We start from the raw sequence: 19746 nt of genomic DNA, 5'->3' as shown, positions 1-19746 counted from the left end.
ATGGGGACTGTTATTGACTATGTCTTAGGCACTAACAGTCCCCATTAACATTTATTCACCCTCCCAGCCTGATCGTTAGCGATTCCTTTGTCTGTCCAACTGTCTCTCTCTCTTTGGGCTCTATCTTATCGTTTATTCCCTAGCCCACCCACCTCCCTATTTTCTGCATATAAACTGACGTTTTCCCAGCCACCATCAGTTCTCAGGAAGGGTCACCGGACCCGAAACGTTAACTCTGTTTTCTCCTCCACAGATGCTGCCAGACCTGCTGAGCTTTTTCCAGCAACTTTGTTTTTGTTCCTGATTTACAGCATCCACAGTTCTTTTGGTTTTTAGGAAAAGAAAAAGTTTGAGTATCAAAGAAGACTGGACAAAGAATTAAAACTTGGACAGAGCGAGGAACACCAAGACAGCTATACCAGTGAAAACTGAATTAGACATATACCTAGAAAGTACGAATACTAAAATGAACCTATATTACACCACAAGTTGAAGAACTAGTGCCACTACTGGTATGTTAATAGTAGGTAGCAAATCACAAGTTTCTGTTTCATTGTAAGGGATTCACTCTGGGAATCACTTCTAAATTTTAAAACAGGAAACGGGGGAAATACATTGTCCATTCACAGTCTGTAAAGAAACAAATGACGGATCGACATTTCATCAAAACTGGTCTCCTTCATCATCGTAATCTGAAGATCCGGCTGACAAGTGTCGAAATCAAGACTATGCTAGACAGATGTATAAATGTCCATGAAGCTGCAATGCATTCTTCAGCATTCAATTAACGTTACTCTTTTTTCAAATAGTCTGTGCTCTGGTGCTAACGTGGCAGAACAATATGATCGTTGGGTTTATGGAAATGAATGCATGGAAGAGAGAGGAAGGAATAGTCTCTACGAGGTGAAGGTTTGGTTACGCAAAAACCAAACCACTGGAGTCCACTGTTTATAATAAAAAAAAATGACTGAACAGCCGACATAGCTGAACACCGCTGCAGCTGTCCAGCCACTAGCTCCTCTTCACCATGATTTGCAGACAAGGGGACGGGAACAATGACGAGGCCTCAGCCGGCAAACACACACCTTAACTTACTCATCACGACTGACTGACTGACTGACAAGAGGCCTGGACCAATCCCAGAGGCCGCTAACCTCCCTTTGGCCAATCAGCTGCCGGGGAGGAGGGCGGGACACGGCCGCCATCACGTTAGGTTGAGTGACTCGCTTACCGGCTTTTTCATCCCGCCGACGGACGGAAAGGCTCGCAGCCGTCTACTCACCTCTCTAAGGTCGCCGCTTCGGTTGATACTAGGTCCCCTTCAAAAGAAAGACGCGTCCAGCCTCAGAACGAAAAAGAACCGCGAGTGAAACCCGCTAGTCAGTTCGACACCAACCACCTCAGGAGCAGGCAGCCGCCATCTTTGACGACGTTGCGTTTACAAGAGGCTTTTGGGTAAAGTGGCCTCTGCAAAGTGTTGAGTGATGATGTGTGAAACAGGGTGGAGGTGTGTATGAGGTATCAATGATGAGAGCATAACATCGCATAATGCATACCGGTGTATTAATATCTACATTAGCTCCTCCTTGTCCCAACCTATTTAGTTCAACACTTTTGCCATCAATCCCCCTCTCCTAGGATACTTCCAGGGTAGCTTAATGAAGCAATTCATTTTGGCTCATATGAATAAAGAGCTAGAAATTGTAAATCTTAAACAGAAAACAAAAAATTGCTTGAAAACAAAATGTATCCAGCACACCCGTTCAGCATCTGTGGCCAGAATAGAAGGGTTGAAAAGGGTTCATACCTTGTTGTAGCCAGGTGACACATGGTGTACAGCATTTTACTTTTTCAGCTAGGTTGAAAAATACGAATGCAGTAACTTGCTGGAGGTGTGCACTAATAACAGTGCAATGAGGGCAACACGGAATATTGGACTTGGTCTGCCTGCTTAACAGAAATACCAGATTGCATTTGTATTTAGCACCTACATTGGGCTATCTCGAGATGTTTGCTGGGAGCATTTCCAAGCAAAATTTGACTTCCAAGCTGCACAATGAGATTTTAATCAAGTGACTGAAAATTTAGACAAAGTGGTGGGTTTTAATAAGTTTAGGAATGTAGAGAAGAGAGATTTAGTGAGAGATTTCACAATAAAGCTTACGTATACATAATCAGAACTGTGCAAGAGAGCCATATTTGGACGATTAGCTAGAGTACAGAGATCTTGAAGGGTTGTAGGGCTAGAGGAGGTTACAGGTCTGGACAAGGCCATGGAAAGATTTGCAAGCAAGTATAAGCATCTTAATATTGATGAATTGCCAGACTTGCAGTCAATGCTGATTTGTGAGAACTGGTTTACAAAGAGTGCAAAATGGAAAGCCAGCCAGCAAATCATTGACACAATCAAGTCTAGAGGTACCAGATGAATATCTCAGCAGCAGATGACCTGATACAAGGGTGGAGACAAATTATGTTATTGGAGGTAAAAGTAGCTGATTTTGGTGATGGAATATATATGAGATTGGAAATTCATTTCGGTCAAGTAGGAAGTCAAAGTTAGGCATGTTTGACTCAAATAATATCCAGAGAGGGATGAAGTCATTGACTGGCACGCTGAGTTTGTGGCAAGAGTCCAAAATGATTTAAGAATTCAGAAAGAAAGAGCATGGAAGGGGAAGAAGTGTGACTAAAATGGCTGGAATAAAGTTAAATCAGGTACAGAAAAAAGAGAGTGAAACAACACCTGCTTAAAGAGAAAGGAAAAGTAACAGAAACATTTTTAAAAATTGAAATTTTAGAAATCGCAATAATTTGCAGCCCGCAAGAAGTGATAGTACCGTATAAATTGTTCTCCTTCTGCCCAGATGTTGATTGAAACAGTTAAGAATGGTATCTCCACCGTCAATTACCAGCTCTAACTTTCTGTAGCTAGTTTAATGAGCAAATTATGTAAAAATCCAGAACAGTTCTTAAAAATAACAAGGCAGTCTGAGATATCATCCTTGCAAAGCAGAGTTTGCACAGGAATGGAAATTGACCAGAGTTCTAGAAATTTGCCACCCATCTTAACTACAAGATCACTAAAATTGAGACCAACATTCAACTGCTTCTGCCACTTCCATCCGTCTGCCTTTCCCACCAAGCTAAACTTCACCTTTGTCCTAATTTTGAAATTTGACAGTTTTGGAAGACCAAATATTCTATCCATTAAATATGGTTAACTGCTTACTAACATGGTAGGTGAAGTTACAAACTCTGTTTCTTAGAAACAAGATTTTTCCCTTCTTCCTCAGCCACTTTATTGTTGTTGAACTTTTGGCCTTATACCTGGCTTAGACGGCACCTTCCAAATTCATGATCATTTTCATCAAGGAGGAGTAAGGCAGCAGGTACATGGCAACATCGGCTACAAGTTCCCCTCTAAACCACTCACCATCCTGAATTGGAAGAATATCACTGTTCCACTGTGGCTGGATTAAAATCCTGGAATTCTCTCCCTAAGGGCATTGTGAATTAACCTACAGCACGTGGACTGCAGTGGTTCAAGAAGGCAGCTTACTACCACCTCTCAAGGGCAGCTAGGTATGGGCAGTAAATGCTGGCCGGCCAGCGAAGCCCAAGTCCCATGAGGAAAGAAAAAAGAAATAGAAATTATGAAAAATAAGCAAGGAAGTAATGCTCAATTTGTAAATTACTGCTGTAGAATCCTTCACGTGCACCTCAACAAGTACATGAGGCTTTAGTGTGATATCTCATTGGAACAAAGGTGTCTCTGGCAGTATAACTCTCTGTCCTTATTGCGCAGTGGGCACCCAATATGACGTGTGCAAAATATCCATTGAGAAGTGTTGCTGGTGATGATGCAGAAGATATCAAGTCAATTATGCTGTATGAGTGAATGTGTCGACAAGGGTATCATGGGGAGCTGTGTTGTTGAATGGAAGCTGCAAAATATCTGGGAATTTGTTTCTTCTTTAATAAGATTTAAGCATCACTGGCAAAGTCAGCATTTGTTGTTGATCACTAATTGCCCATTAACTGGGTGGCTTGCTAGACAATTTCAGGGAGCACTTAAGAAGCAATTGTGGGGGATCTCTCGAGGCACAGTGGTAGTGTCCCTGCCCCCAGATCAGAGAGGCCTAGGTTCAAGTCCCACCTGCTTAGAGCTGTGTAATAACATCTCTGAATAGAACAAAGAACAATATAGCGCAGAAACAGGTCCTTTGACTGTCCAAGTATAGGCTGATTAGAAGAATAGGTTAATAATAAAAAGAGAGGCAGTTGCAATGCTATTGCTTTGCAGTCATGTTTAGGCTAGATTAGGTAACAAAGATAGATTTTCTTCCCTGAAGGACATTAGAGAAGCAGGTGTTTATGTTACAATCAATGATAGTTCCATGGTCTCAGCTGCTGTGTGGAAATGTATGCCAAGCATCACAGAAGAAGTGGTGGTTAGATATGTATGCTAGATATCTTGTGATTTGTGCAGTATTGCTGGGTAAATTTTTGTGTAAATTTTCCTCCCTAAGAACAATGAGCACTGTTTTGAGGATGTTATGTTATCTGTCCTTCATGGAAAAAGACTTGTAGAAGTGATTCAATGTGGAACATTGTCAGTGATTCGCAAAAAAAGGGGCACTGGAACTGGCCAGCTGAATTTAACAGAATGCCTCACCTTCAACAGTATTTGCCTTTTACTCTAATCACTTGCACGAATCTGGACCCTTTGATACTGCATGAAAAAGTATCATACTACTTTGTTAAGGACTTGACTTTGCAAAGCAGTTTGGATAAAAAATAATTGATTACTTGAAGTATCCACTTCACAGTCAACTATGTTCAATGATCTGTTTTCCAGAATACGTTTTAAAAATTGACCATTAGTATAAAAGTGCCTAGTGACTTCTTTGGAATATCTTGTATTTCAGCAAAGACCACCTCATGTATGTTCTAGACATGCAATAACATACAATGTAACTACTACAAAACTAAAAAAAGATAGAGCCACCCCTTTTGCAACAACTGAGCATGTGTGTTTATTTCCCTTCCTGGATAAAATAGCCTAAGGACATATAAGAACTAACTTAGCTCTGCTGTATGACTGCGAAATATTTTAGAAGGTTTATCTGAAAACCATCTTGTTTTAGTGTTACATGCACAAAGTTTATGATCTAGTTCAGAACCATCAAAGGACAAACTGCTGCAAATTTCTTAAAGCTGGGCTTGTTAGTTATGAATATGGGAAGTAGTGGTTGCAGTAGGTTATTCACCCATCAGCTTGTATCATCGTTCATAATGATCATGGCTGGCCTTCCAGCTCAATGCCATTTTATTATTCTATTCCCATATCCCTTTATACCTTTAATTTCTACAAATTTATCAATCTCTGCTTTGAATATACTCAACGAATAAGCCACCATAGCCTTCTGTGTTGGAGAATTCCAAAGATTCACCACCCTCTGAGTGAAGAAATTTGTTCTCATCTCATTTGAGTTCTAAATGAGACTGTGTCCTCTATTTCTAAACAGTCCAAAACCACCACCCCCACTACACCACATCTGTGACCAGGGAAACCTTCCGCGTCTATCCTTCCTTGTCATCTCTCATTCTTCTGAACTCTGGAGAATATAGTCATAGCCTCCACAATCTCTCAAACATATGATGTATTAAAACAATTTGCATTACAGTGTTAACTTAAAGTTGAGGTTGTGCACCTGGAACGTACTATTTTAAGTGAAACAACTTTAAGCGAATGATGGTTTCCCATAGGAATCATTGTTAAATCTAGAATTAAGTGCATTCAGACATTTCTTGCCTGGGAAAACCAATACTGTATGTGTGCAGCACTGTACATTTCTTGCTTAGATTGCAAAACAAAATAACTCATACAGTAATTCTGTTGTACAGTATAAGTTCAAATTATATTGCACTCACCATTGTCTCTAAAGCATAGAGTGTAATGGCTTCTGTCTTTCTCTGTCTCTGTTACTCTGCCTTTCCACTCTCTGACTCTTGCTGTTGCCTACCATTTCCACTCTTATCTCTCTGCCTGTCTGTCTTATGCTTCTTGTCTCTGCCACTCTGTCTGCAAATCAGGTCCTAATGTGACAACAAGTGATTTGATGATGTGATGCTGCATGATATGACATTAATGTAAAAATAAAAATGTGTTTCAAGGAAGCAGGTCATAAAGATTAACCAATATTAAAATGAAATAATTAGTTTGTTAATTAAATGTTAATTGGAGTAACATAAAATAAGGCCTAGATGTAAAATGTAAAGTCTCCATTGTCTTATCAGACTGTGGCGCTACTCTGTCATTAGAGAGAGATAATTGTGATGGCTTAACCTGAGGTCTGCTGTGCCTCAGGCAAGGTGAGAAGTTGAAAACACGAATTCTTTATGTTAACCTTGCTGGTTTACCATGGGAAAAATGTCCCAAGACAATTCATATAGATGGAATCAAAAAGAAGCTGAAACAGTGGCGACACTAAGAAGAGTAAGCAAACGGATATACGGAGTTGAGGCCTCATTCAGAATAACTATGATCTTACTGAATGGTATAGTAGGCTTGAGGTTCTGAATGGCTCCACTGTGCTAGTGCAGCCTTCAGCCGCCTGAGGAAAAGGGTGCTCGAGGACAACAACGTCAGATCTGACACCAGGATCATAGTTTACAGAGCTGCGGTGGTTCCCACCCTACTATATCGCTCTGAGACACAGACTGTATACAGCAGACACCTTAATGAGCTGGAGCAGTACACCCATTGCTGCCTGTGCAAGATGCTGCGAGTCTACTGGGAAGAAAGACACATCAACGCCAGCGTCCTCGACCAGGCCAACATCTCAAGCATTGAGGCACCAACCACCCTTGATTGCCTAAGATGGGCTGGACACGTCGCCTGCATGACCGACACAAGACTCCCCAAGCAGGTTCTGTACACCCACCTTTGAAACGGCAGGTGAGCCCCAGGTGGACACAGTAAGTGCTTCAGTGAGATCCTCAAGGCCTCACTGGCAAGATGCAGCATTCCCATAGACACCTGGGAATCACTGGCCCAAAACCATCCATAGTTGAGGAGGAGCATCTAGGAAGGCATGACACCTCGAGACTTGCTGTCAGGAAAAGTGGAAGCCTGGTGAAAAAAGCGATAGGAGTGCGCTGCCACACCAATGCCCCACCCACCCCTTCCCACAACCACCTTCTCCCCAAAGTGTCATCGAGCCTCCGGAAGCTGCATCAGTCTGTACAGCAACCTACAGACTCACCCTGCGAGTGGAAGAGAGTCATCCTCGTCTGCAAGGGACTACTAATGACTCCTTGCTCCTAACTCATATGCTCATTTAAAGAATGCAAAAGTTAAATTTGCAGATACTCCAAATGCGAAAAACAGAAAATGCTGGAAATATTCAGCATGTCGACGAGCATCCGTGGTATGTTCAGATTTGTGACCTGTCTTCAGGACTGAGAAAAGTTAAAAGTATAATAAGTTTTGAGGAATGAGAAAGTGCTGAAGGTGGTGGTGGGAAGGAGAATAATAGGGAAGGTCTATGACACGATGGACAGCAGGAGCTAAAGCAAAAGGTGCAGTACTGTTACAAGTAAAGAAACAAAAGATGTGTCCACATAAATTTGAATGGCAAGATAGCAGCCATTCAAATGAAAAGTAAATGGATTAAGAAAGAAACAAGAGAAAAAAAAACAAACTAATTTTAAAAAAAAGTAAAACGAATGGAGGCAGAAGTTATGATATAAAGTCGTTGAACACAACGTTGATTTCAGAAGGCTATAAAGTGCCCTTTCAACAAAAATGCTACTTTTGCACACATACTTCAGAAGGTCAAAGACCAAATGTTCAGAGTGGGAGCAAGGTAAAGAATTGAAATGATTGGTGATCGGAAATAAACAGGGTCATGCTTGTGAATTGAATGAAAAGGCATAATTATCCCCTCCATGGAGGTGGCGAAAAGTGGAAATAATAGCTTGTTCGCCCTGGGGAGAGGCACGTGTCCTTCTGGCCACCTCAGCAATTAAGTCCTAGGTTTGAAAATTCATGGGTGACTTTCTGAAGTTGCCTGCAATTGAGTCCCTTATGTGGTCAATAAATAGGCATTTAAGTGCTTCAACTGACCACCGTCCTGATCGCTTGCCACGCCGTAGGCATGAAACTTTAGGACAATGGAAGAGTCCTGAGAAAATGGAGAGTAAGGAAATGTCGTCAACATAGTTATATCAGTTCATGGATTCATAGTGAACATTGGTAAAAGAGGCATTTTCCTTTTTATTCACTTATAGGATATGGGCATCATTGCTGGCCAGCATTTATTGCCTGTCCCTAGTTGCCCTCAAGAAGGTGATGGTGAGCTGCCCTCGAACCACTGCAGTCCACCTGCTGTGAGTAGACCAACAATGCCCTTAGGGCGGGAATTCCAGGATTTCAACCTAGTGACAGTGACAGAATGGCGATATATTTCCAAGTCAGGATGGTGAGTGCCATGGAGGGGAATTTTCAAGCAGTGACATTCCCATGTATCTGCTGTTCTTGTCCTTCTAGATGGAAGTGATTGTAGGTTTGGAAGGTGCTTTCAAGGATCTTTGGTGATTTTTTGCGATGTATCATGTGGATAGTATACATTGCTGTTACTGAATGTCCGTAGTGGAGAGTGTGGATGCTTGTGGATGTGGTGCCAATCCAGTGTCCTGGATTGTGTCAAGATTCTTGAGCATAGTTGGAGCTGCATCCATCCAAGCAAATGGAGAATATTTCATCACACTCCTGGCTTGTGCCTTGTAGATGGTGGACAGGCTTGGGGAGTCAAGAGGTGCATTACTCGCCACAGTATTCCTAGTCTCTTACCTGCTGTTGTAGCCACCGTGTTTATGTGATGAGTCTAATTGAGTTTTTGGTCAGTGGCAACCCCCCCACGATGTTGATAATGGGAATTCAGTGATGCTAACACCATTGAATGTCAAGGCAGGTGGTTAGACTGTCTATTATTGGAGATGGTCATTGCCTGGCATTTATGTGGTGCAAATGTTACTTGCCACTTGTCATCCCTAGTCTGGATTTGTCCAGATCATGTTCCATTTGAACATGGACTGCTTCAGTATCTGATGAATCATGAATAGTGCTGAGCTTTGTGCCATCATCTGTGTCCATTTCTGACCTTAGGTTGGATGAAGCCGCTGGCTATGATGCCACTTTTGTCCACGTTTGAACCAAGGCTGTAATGAGGTCAGGAGCTGAGTGCCCTGGCAGATCCCAAAGTGGGTGTCACTGAACAGGTTATTGTTGAGCAGGTGGTGCTTGATTGCACTATTGAAGACACCTTCCATCAATTTACTGATGATCAAGAGTAGATGGAGTGTTGTTTATCCATGTTAGATTTGTCATGATCTTTGTGTACTTGACATACCTGGGCAGTATTCCACATCGTTGAGTAAACACCAATGTTGTAATTGTACTAGAGCAGGTTAGCTAAGGGAACAGAAAGTTCTAGACCACAAGTCTTTTGAACTTTTGCTGGAATGTTGTCAGGGCCCGTAGCCTTTGCAGTAACCAGTGCCTTCCACTGTTTCTTGATATCACATGGAGTGAATCAAATTGGCTGAAGTCTGACATCTATGATGCTGGGGAGCACCAGAGGAGACCAAGATTGATCATCTTTTAAGGAAGATCTTCAAAGTGGAATTGGAGGGGGTGAGGCCATCGGGCTTCAGGAGGGATATTCAGGGTTTTGAGACCCTGGAAGTAGGAGGTAGGGGTGTATAAGAGTACAAAATGAAAGGAAAAGAGAAATTTAAGAAAGGATTGTCAGATTAGAGGGGACCATCTGTACAGAGAAACAGTGGGTTGAGTTTATGAAGGTGTTCAAACACAAGGAAAAGAATGTTTGATTGGAGGCATTTGTGGGCAGAAGCCAAAATAATTCAATAGTTATAGGGAATAATGCATGAGTGAGAATAAAGATTACAATGAGCAAATTATGGAAGAGATGACATTTATGTAGAAAGAGATTTGAGAGACCAAATAATGGATAGCAAATAGGATGAGGCAGAGACAATAACATGCAATATTGCAGAAGGAAAAATGGATTCTCATTGTGAATCTTTTTATGTTTATAGAGTGCATACATTAATGGCAAGGCAAGCATTTATTGCCCGTCCCTAACTACTGTTGAGAAGGTGTTGGTCAGCTTCCTTCTTAAACCACTACAGTGTGTATAGTGTTAAAATATCCTTTGTACTGTTAACAAAGGAGTTCCAGAATTTTGATAACAGGAAAGCAATGGCAATATATATATCCACCCCACAATGATCAGTGGCTTGGGGGGAACTAGCAGGTTATATGTTCCTTGTTTCTCTAGGTAGTTGAGGTAACAGTTTTGCAAAGTGCTGTCGTTCACTGGATATGTGAGACAAATGAGGCATTCCACACCAGTCTTCAACAGTCACTGTCCTGCATTCCCAAGGAAGACAAGTTGATTCTCCTTGGGAACTTCAATGCCAGAATCAGGAGGGATACAAACCTTCGGAGAGGCATGTTAGACAAGGAAAGCATAATGAAAATAAACTCCAACAGAGTCCTCTTCCTGATGAAATGCGTGGAATGTGACATTGTCATAACAAATACCCTGTATCATCAGAGGAACAAGTTCAAGATTCCAAGATTTCTTGGCAACCCACCCCACACTCCAAACACTGACACTTAATAGACCATATCATCATTTCAGCAAGGGGCTGCGAAGGTGTCTGCATCACCCGCACCAAGGCCAGAGCTAATGACTGCTGGGCAAACCACTGACTAACCCCCTTACCATCTCCACCAACCTGGCCCCAAACCAGCAAAGGCAGAAAAAAATCTCCACCACAGAGGACTCAGTATTGCTGGTCTCAAAGACCTTGAGAATAAAGACGTACCCAGGCAGCGCCTCACATCCAACCTGGAGGTGATCAACAGATTCACAGAGTGCCCACAGTGCCTGGTCCACCCTAAAAGCTACCGTGGTCACATTGGCTTGAGGACACTTGGCCTGTTGAACAGGAAACACCAAGACTGATGAATAATCAAGAGATCCAGAATCTCCTAAATTGCAAACGTAAGGGTTCCTGGACTGGCAACTCTACCAAAACTGGAGTGAGAGGAAGGAAGTGTAAAGATGACTGAAGGACAAGATGAAACTAAGAGCCTGAGAGTTATCACCAATGCTGCCTTTGCAAAATCTTGCAAATCCACTGGCAGGATGGGCAGTAAGCATCCTCTCCTAGGCCAATATCCACAGTGTGAAGGCACAGGTTACCCACTCTGCGAAAGACAGGCCACATTGTCCACATATCCAACACAAGTCTCCCTAAACGAGTGCTCTACTCTGAGCTCCACAATGGTAAGCAGTCACTAGGAGCACAGAGGAAACACTACAAGGACGCCCTGAAGGCCCCACTGAAAAAGTGCAACATCCCCGAATTGCTTGCCCCAGAACTCTCAAACTGAAGAAGCATCTGCAAAGGCACCAACCACATTGAGCATAACCTAGTAGAGCACTGAGTCCTGAGAAAGGGTCACCAGACCCGAAACATTAACTCAGATTTTTTTTCGTCACAGATGCTGCCAGACCTGCTGAGCTTTTCCAGCACTTCTGTTTTTGTACCTAGTGGAGCAGATGAAGACTAAATGCAACAGTGGAAAGACTGCACAGAATCCAGCACGTCCTACCCACCACCCTCATTAACTATCCTGCTTCACCTATGACAGAGTCTGTGTGTCTGAGATTTAACTATTAAGTCATCACAGAACCTACCCCCCAGAATGGAAGCAAGTCATCCTCGATCCAGAGGGATTGCTGAAGAAGAAGAAGGTACACATTATGTGCCACTGGTGTAAAGAGTGAATGTTTAAGATGGTGGATGAGGTGCCAGTCTTGCAGAATGCTTTACCTAGGATGGAATCAGGCTTCATGGGTGTTTTTGGAGTTGTATTCATCTAGGGAAGTGGAGAATATTCCATCGCACTCCTGACGTTTGCCTTGAAGTTGGTGGATAGACCTAAATGAAGAACATGAGTTACCCACAATATTTATATAGTTGGTCCAACTAAGATTCTGGTCAATGGCAACCTCCCAGGATTTTGACTGTAGAGATTAAACATTAATAATCCCATTGAAATCAAAAGGAAATGGTTGTATTTCCCCTTGTTGGAGATGGTCACTTACTGACATTTGTTATGGTGCAAATGCTACTTGCCATTCATCAGTCTAAACGCCAATATTGTCTAGATCTTGTTGCTTGTGGGCATGTACTTGATTCATTTTCTGGGGAGCTACAAAAGAAACTAAAGACTGTAATCACTATGATTCCCTACTTCTGACCTTAAGATTGTGGGAAAGTATTGCTGAAGATGCTTCTGCCTGGCCATTACCTTGAAGAATTGCTGCAGCAATGTCTTGGAGGGAAGATGATTGATCCAATACCAAAACCACTCTCTCCTATATTAGGTATCATTCCACTTAGTTTTGCCCCAGATCCCCATTGAGTTCAATTTTGCTCGGGCTCCTTGATGCTACACTCAGTCAAATGATGTTTTGATGTCAAGGGCAGTCGCTCTCACCTCACCTCAGGAGTTCATTTTTCTTGTCACGTTTGGATCAAGGCTATAATGAGGTTTGAAGCCAACCAGTCTTAACAGAGCCCTAACTAAGCATTGAAATGCAGATTATTGCTGAATAAATTTCACTTGATAACACTGTCGATAAAAGTTTACATCACTGTCCTGATGCTTGAAAGCATACTGAAAGGGCAGTAGTTGACTGGATTGGAACTGTCCTTTTTTTTTGTAGCCGGAACATAACTGGACAACTTTGCACATTGCCGGGCAGGTCCCTGTATTGAAGTTATACAGGAACAGCATGGCTAGGGCACAGCTATTTCTTGTCTCAAATTTTCAGTAATACAGCTGGTATATTGTCAGGCCAAGAGCCTTTGGTGTATTAAACCATTCCTGACATCTACGATGCTAGTAATTGAGATGAAGATGAGATGGCGCATCTACTTTGCACTTTTGGCTGAAGATGGTTGTAAGTACTAGAGCTTTGCCTTTTGCACTGAAGTGCTGGCCTCTGCCATTTTTGAAGATGGAACTATTTGTGGAGCCTCATCCCCAACTGGATTACCTGAATCATTCCAAACTGGATTTGTTCAGAATGCAGAATTTGATCTGAGCAGTTGACTACAGTCACTGGGCTTTACTGCTTCTGTTTAGTATGCAGGTTCGCAAAACTGGTGTCTCATTCTTAAGAATGCCTGGTGCTCCTCTGGATGCCTGCCACGGTCCTCATTGAACCGCAATTGGTCCCTAGCTTGATAATAATGGTAGTATGTGTAATATGCCAGGCCATAAGTTTACATACTGTGACATAAAATGTCATTCCACTGATGGCCCACAGTGTCTAATGGATGCCCTGTTTTGTGCTGTTAGATGTATTTAAATTCTTCCCATTTACAATGATGTTAGTGCCACATGACAAAGAGGGAAAAGCATGGACTGGAAGCCCAATTCAGGGTCAAAATATTGGTATGCAGTTTGTAGTAGGGACTCAACGTCATTAGCGTAGTGTTGTGAAATTTAAATGGGGGATTGGTGTGACATAGATGGAATTATGGTTAATCAACGATTTAACATTAGATAAATAGTCTGATAAGAACAGGGATAACGGAAGAGTTGAAAGGAGGTAGAAAGTTAGAGGCGGATATTATGAGTTTAACTGTTCTCTGAACTATCCTTGCATTCAAACAATCTGCACCTACATAACACTTTAAAACAGTGAAATATCCCATTGAATTTCACAGGACTACTGGATACTTTGGGAGCAGATTCAGAAAAGATGACTAATGAGATAGATTTTAATTTTTGTAGGAATTTAGGAAGATAATTTCAAATACTATGGTATAGTAAATGAAGGTTGTGTTATTGCTGACTTAATCTCATTAATGTCAGTTGGTTCTGTCGATATAAAAACCTGGGATGTTGAAATGTTTTCCAGTGCCTATTTTCAATGCTGAAATGCAAGATGAAAAATCCAAACATAAAAATGCCAAATCTGGTGAAACAAATAAGCCAAATAATTATTTAGAACATGGCTATAATTTAAGAAAACCTGCAAGTTGCTTTAAAAATGTCTAATTGAGCTAATTGGTAAACACAATGATTTGGGCACTAGTTTTATAATCTCAATAGCAGTTGTAAAGTTCCAATAAGATGTGCTCACAGGAAGACTGAAAGCTGAGATATCATGGAATGTGTAATTGCACTTCTGTACAGTACATCATGGTAAAGATGACATAAACTAAATAATTCAACAATGTGGTTTTCTTTAATATGACAATAACATGTATAACATTTTGGACCAACTTGATAAGTGACCGCAGCATTTTTATAAGTTGACAAGCTTAGAACAGTAAAAACCCAAAGAAATTCAGCTGTATACATATATCACTGAAATATTGCAGTAAAGTGCAAAAAAATCAAAAATCCTGTGAAATGTTAGCCTTTACTACATGTCTTCGAGATTGTAAAGGAAAGGAACCTTATCTACATAAAGTAATAAATACTTGCACTTCTTCTCACCTATCCCCACATAAAGACATTCAATTCGATTTGATTTGATTTATTGTCACGTGTATTTTGTTACAAAATACAGTGAAAGGTGTTGTACAGACATCCTACAGCTCATCAAGTCAATTAAGTATTTTTGAACGGCTATAGCCTCAGTTAGACTGCATTTGGAGTATTGTTTACAGTTTGGCTATCACAATTTAGAAAAAAGTATAGTGGTCTGGTGTGCAAATTCACCAGAATGTCACCAGGGCTCCTAGAGTTATCAGGAAAGATTGCATAAATTGGGAGTCTTCCTTCTGAAAAAGAGTAGGTTAATTTTTTTTTTAAAAAGATTGAAAGGAATTGATGGGATAGATAGAATCCTTTTTTGATTGTGAAGGATACTGGGACATATCCTTAAAATCAGACCTGAATTCTGGAACCAGGAGTCAATGCTACACTCTGCGTTTGCGCGCTAATTGCCAAGCACAGAGTCTTGGAGTAGCTTGGAGAATGTTGCAAGGTGCACGGCAAATGTTGGGGCACAGTTTCAGAACTGTTGTAGGAATTTTGTCAGTACCAAAGCATTTGTAGTAGCCAGTGTCTCCAGCCATTTTTTGCAATTACATGGAGAGAATCAGTTTGACTGAAAACTGTCATCTGGAATGTTCATCCACTTGGCATTTCTAGCTGAGGATTGCTGGGGATGTTTCAACTTTATCTTGTACACTATCTGTGGGACTCTCCAATCAATGAGAATGGAGATATTTGTGAAGCTCCCTCCCCCAGTTATTTGTTTAAATGTCTACTGCCATACATAAGCAAATGGGGCAGGACTGCAGATCTGATCCATTGTTTGTGGAATCGTTAGTCCTGTGTTTCACTTTCCATATGTGTTGTTTGGTATACAAGTGGTCCTGTTTTGTAGCTTCACCAGGTTGCCAGTTCATTTTTGTGCATACCTGCTCTGTCCTTGATGTACCCTCCTACACTTTTCATGAACCTGCATTGACCCTTTGGCTTGTTGGTTCTGGCCGAGTGGGGATATATCGGGTCATGACATTACAGTTTGTGTTTGGATATGGATCAAAAGTAAGCCATCAAATCATGACATGAATGTCTATTTTTGAGTGAATAAATACTTTCAAAATGTATCCCATTTAGCGCAGCATGCTGGAGGGTACAAAAACAGAAATTGCTGGAAAATCTCAGCAGGTCTGGCAGCATCTGTGTATAGAAAACGGAGTTAACATTTCGGGTCCAGTGACCCTTTTTCGCAACTGGAGGGTATCCTCAATGTGAAGACTGGATTTTGTCTACACAAGGACTGTGTGCAGTGGTCACTCCTACCAGTACTGTCATAGAACAGGCAGATTGGTGAGAATGAGATAATATATGTTTTTCCTTCTTGTTGGTTCCCTCACCAATTGCTGCAATCTAGCCACAATGTCCTTTATATATGTCATTGGGACAATATTAGAAACTATTATTAAAGATGTTATAACAGGGCACTTGGATTATTATACTTCTTAGAATAAGTAACTTATGTTGTGGATAAAGAAGAACCAGTGGATGTAATGTACTTAGATTTCCAGAAGGTGGGTGCCACATCAGAAGTTACTGCAGAAAATAAAAGCTTATTGTGTAGGGTGTAACATATTGGCATGGATAGAAAATTTGTTTTTAACAAGAAGCGGAGAATAGGAATTAATGGGTATTTTTCAGGTTAACAGGATGTTATGAATGGTATGCAACAAGAGTAGATGCTCAGTCCTCAGCTCTTTATAATTTATATTAATGCTTTGGATGAAGGGACCAAAGGTATTTTGCTGATGACACAAAGATGGTTAGGAAAGTGAGTTGTGAAACGGACATAAGCAGCCTACACAATGATATAGTTAGGTTAAGGGAGTGAATAAAGATCTGTCAAATGGAGTATAATGTGGGAAAGTGAATATTTATCCATTTGACAGAGAATAAAAAGAAGCATATTATCCAAATGGTGAGAGGTTGCAGAGCTTTCAGATGCAAAGGGATCTGGTTGTCCTTGTCCGAGAATTGCAGAAGGTTAGTCTGCAAGTATAACAAATAATCAGGAAAGCGAATAGAATGTCATGTTTTATTGTGATAGAAATTGAATGCAAGAGTAGGGAAATAATGTTCAGTTATACAAGGCATTGGTGAGACTGCATCTGGAGTATTGTGTACAATACTGGTCACCATACTTTAACAAGGATGTTGATGCATCGGAAGCAGTTCAGGGACGATTCAGTTGATGCGTACCTGGAATGAGCATTGCCTTATAACAAAAGGTTAGACAGGCTGGACCTATATCCTGTGGAGCTTAAAAGAGACATAGAATCATACAGTGCAGAAGAAGCCCTTTGGCCCGTTGAGTCCGCACTAACAAGTGAGAACACCTGACCATCAACCTAATCCTATTTACCAGCACTTGGCCCATAGCCTTGAATGTTATGACGTGCCAAGTGCTCATCCAGGTAATTTTTAAAGGACGTGAGGCAACTCCCCTTTACCAGCCTCCCAGACAGTGCATTCCAGACCGTCACCACCCTCTGAGTAAAAAAAAACTTTTCCTCACATTCATCCTAAACCTCTTGCCCTTATCTTGAACCTACATCCCCTTGTGACTGACACTTCAATGAAGGGGAACAGCTGTTCCTTATTCACCCTATCCACACCTCTCATAACCTTGTACACCTCAACCAGATCACCTCTCAGTCTTCTCTGCTCCAAGGAAAATAACCTAAGCCTATCCAACATTTCCCCACAACTTAAATTTTCCAACCCAGGCAGCATCCTGGTGAAACTCCTCTGCACACCCTACAGTGCAATTACATCATTCCTGTAATGTGGCAACCAGAACTACGCAGCACTCTAGCTGTGATCTCATCAAAGTTTTATACAACTCCAACATTACTTCCCTGCTTTTGTAATCTGTGTTCAATTGATAAAGACAAGTGTCCCATAGACCTTCTTCACCATCCTACTAACATGACCTCTCTGAGGGTCAATAGTAAACAGCTAGCAATGTGGCTCACACTTTTTTATTCCTAAACTCTACCCATAAGCTTCATTTGATGCCCTATATCTCTCCTTACTGCAGTAACTGACGCCTTAACTAATAATGCAATGCCAACTCCTCTTTTACCCCCTCCTCTGTCTCACCTGAAGATTCTATTTCCCAGAAAGTTGATTTGTCAATCCTGCCCTTCTCTCAACCACGTCTCTCCGGTGGCTACTATAGCACACATCCACGTATCAATCGTCGCCTTTTGCTCTGCATTTACCTGTGATATTCCCGACATTAAAGACCATCCAGCCTTGCTTTACTCCCTTGAAAATTAATACAGCTGCACTCCCTGTAACTTAATTGTTTCACTGTTATTGTGCTTTGCCCTTATTCTGCTAACAGTCTGTGCCACCCTTCCCTGCCAAATTAGTTTAAACTCCTCCCAATAACACTAGCAAACACTCCTGCAAGAATACTAGTCCCACTCTGGTTCAGATGTAGATTGTCCCATTTGTACAGGTCCCATCTTCCCCAGAAATGGTAGCAGTGATCCAAGAATCTAAACGCTTCCTCCTGCACCAACTGTTTAGCCACACATTCTTCTTCACCATTCTCCTATTTCTGTGCTCGCTAGCATGTGGCACTGGGGGTAATCCAGAGATTACGACCTGAGAGGTGCTGCTTTTTAGTCTACTGCCTAGTTCCCTGAATTCCTGATGCAAGATCTCATCCCTCTTTCTACCTATGTCATTGGTACCAAAATTTAAGACCTCTGCCTTATCATCACCCTCTTCAGGATGGCCTGGAGCCATTCTGTACCATCCCACACTCTAGCACCCGGGAGACAACACACCATCCTGGAGTCACACTGATGGCCACAGTAGTGTCTATCTGTTCCCCTGACTATAGAATCCCCTATTACTCTTGCCCTTTCTCTCTACCCCACCTCTAGTGCAGATACGCTGCTTGGCTATGTCTTTACTCTTTGGAGGAGCCTGCACCTCATCAGCCTCTAAAATGGAATTGCAGTTTGTGAACAGGACCCTAGAGAACTATATGCCTATTTATCTTGGATTGCCAAGTGGTCACCCATTCCCTTCCTTCTTCAGGTCCCTTTATCTGTGGTGTGACCACCTCTCTAAACATGCAAGCCACAGTGATCTGAAACTCACAGATACTCCACAATGCTGTTGAAGCTTTTGGGAGCTGCAGCTGGACACACTTCCTGCATACACGCTGGCCCCATGCACTGGAAAAGTGCCCAGCCTCCCACATGAGTTGACCTAGTTGAAACATACAGAATCCTGAGGGGACATGTCTGGGTGGATGAGTAAAGTATATTTCCTCTTGTTGCAGAATCTAGAATTAGGGACATAATTTAAAAATAAAGCATCACACATTTAGAATAGAATAGAATACTCTTTATCGTCATGTGTATTCAATATAAAATACAGTGAAAAGTGTGTACTGTCACCGTGCATAGACCCCATTCACATTAACTTGGAATAAAATTTTAAAGAAAGATAATTTAAAGAGAGTCCAACTTTTCCTTCTCCATGCTGCCACCAGAGTCCCATTCCAGGCCTTCCCAACCCACACCGTGCTGCCGAGAGTGTCCCACTCTGGGCTTCCCAGTCCACACCAGGCCTTCCCAGTCCCGCTCCAGGCTTCACAGGCCGACTGACCGACTCTGTAGCCGCGCTGCCTCTGAAGATGCCGCCGCGGCCGTCGCTCCAGAGCCCATCAAAGCTGCCTCTTGCCAAAGAGCTCTCTTTATCAGGTAAGTTCGAGAAAGAAGAAGGAAAACAAAATGAAGATGAAGAAGACAAGCCCAGGCCCGTGAGCCCATATGCTGCCTATTTCGCTGCTGCGGAGATTTAAAACAGATGTGGAGAAGAAAATCTATCAGAAGGTTGGGAACCTTTGGAATTCCCTTCCACAAAAGGCATTGGATGCAGATCCTTTAAATATTTTCAAGACAGCGGCAAATAGGTTATTGATGAATGATCATCTGGGGAAGCAGAAATGTAGAAGTGAAGTTAAAATCATATCAGCCACGATCTTACTGAATGATGAAATAAGGTCAAAGGGCTGAGTGGCCTACTGTTGTTCTTTGTTCTAT

The 19746-nt window shown here is 41.8% G+C and overlaps 1 protein-coding gene across 2 annotated transcripts in view; it reads right to left on the bottom strand.

Annotated features, from left to right (window-relative positions):
- Positions 1-1424, bottom strand: part of arfgap1 (ADP-ribosylation factor GTPase activating protein 1) — a 39087-nt gene extending 37663 nt beyond the window's left edge. The window contains exon 1 of one of the 2 annotated variants that reach the window (XM_048608373.1): positions 1283-1424. The gene's annotated coding sequence lies outside the window, so the exon portion shown is untranslated. The remainder of the gene's footprint in view (positions 1-1282) is intronic. The other variant, XM_020528427.2, reaches the window with a different exon arrangement.
- Positions 1425-19746: the final 18322 nt, after the last annotated feature.

This window comes from Rhincodon typus, chromosome 19 (assembly GCF_021869965.1).
Source record: "Rhincodon typus isolate 14 chromosome 19, sRhiTyp1.1, whole genome shotgun sequence".
Lineage (NCBI taxonomy): Eukaryota > Metazoa > Chordata > Chondrichthyes > Orectolobiformes > Rhincodontidae > Rhincodon > Rhincodon typus.
The sequence above is the reverse complement of the archived record's forward strand: the minus strand, read 5'-3'. Positions and strand labels throughout refer to the sequence as shown.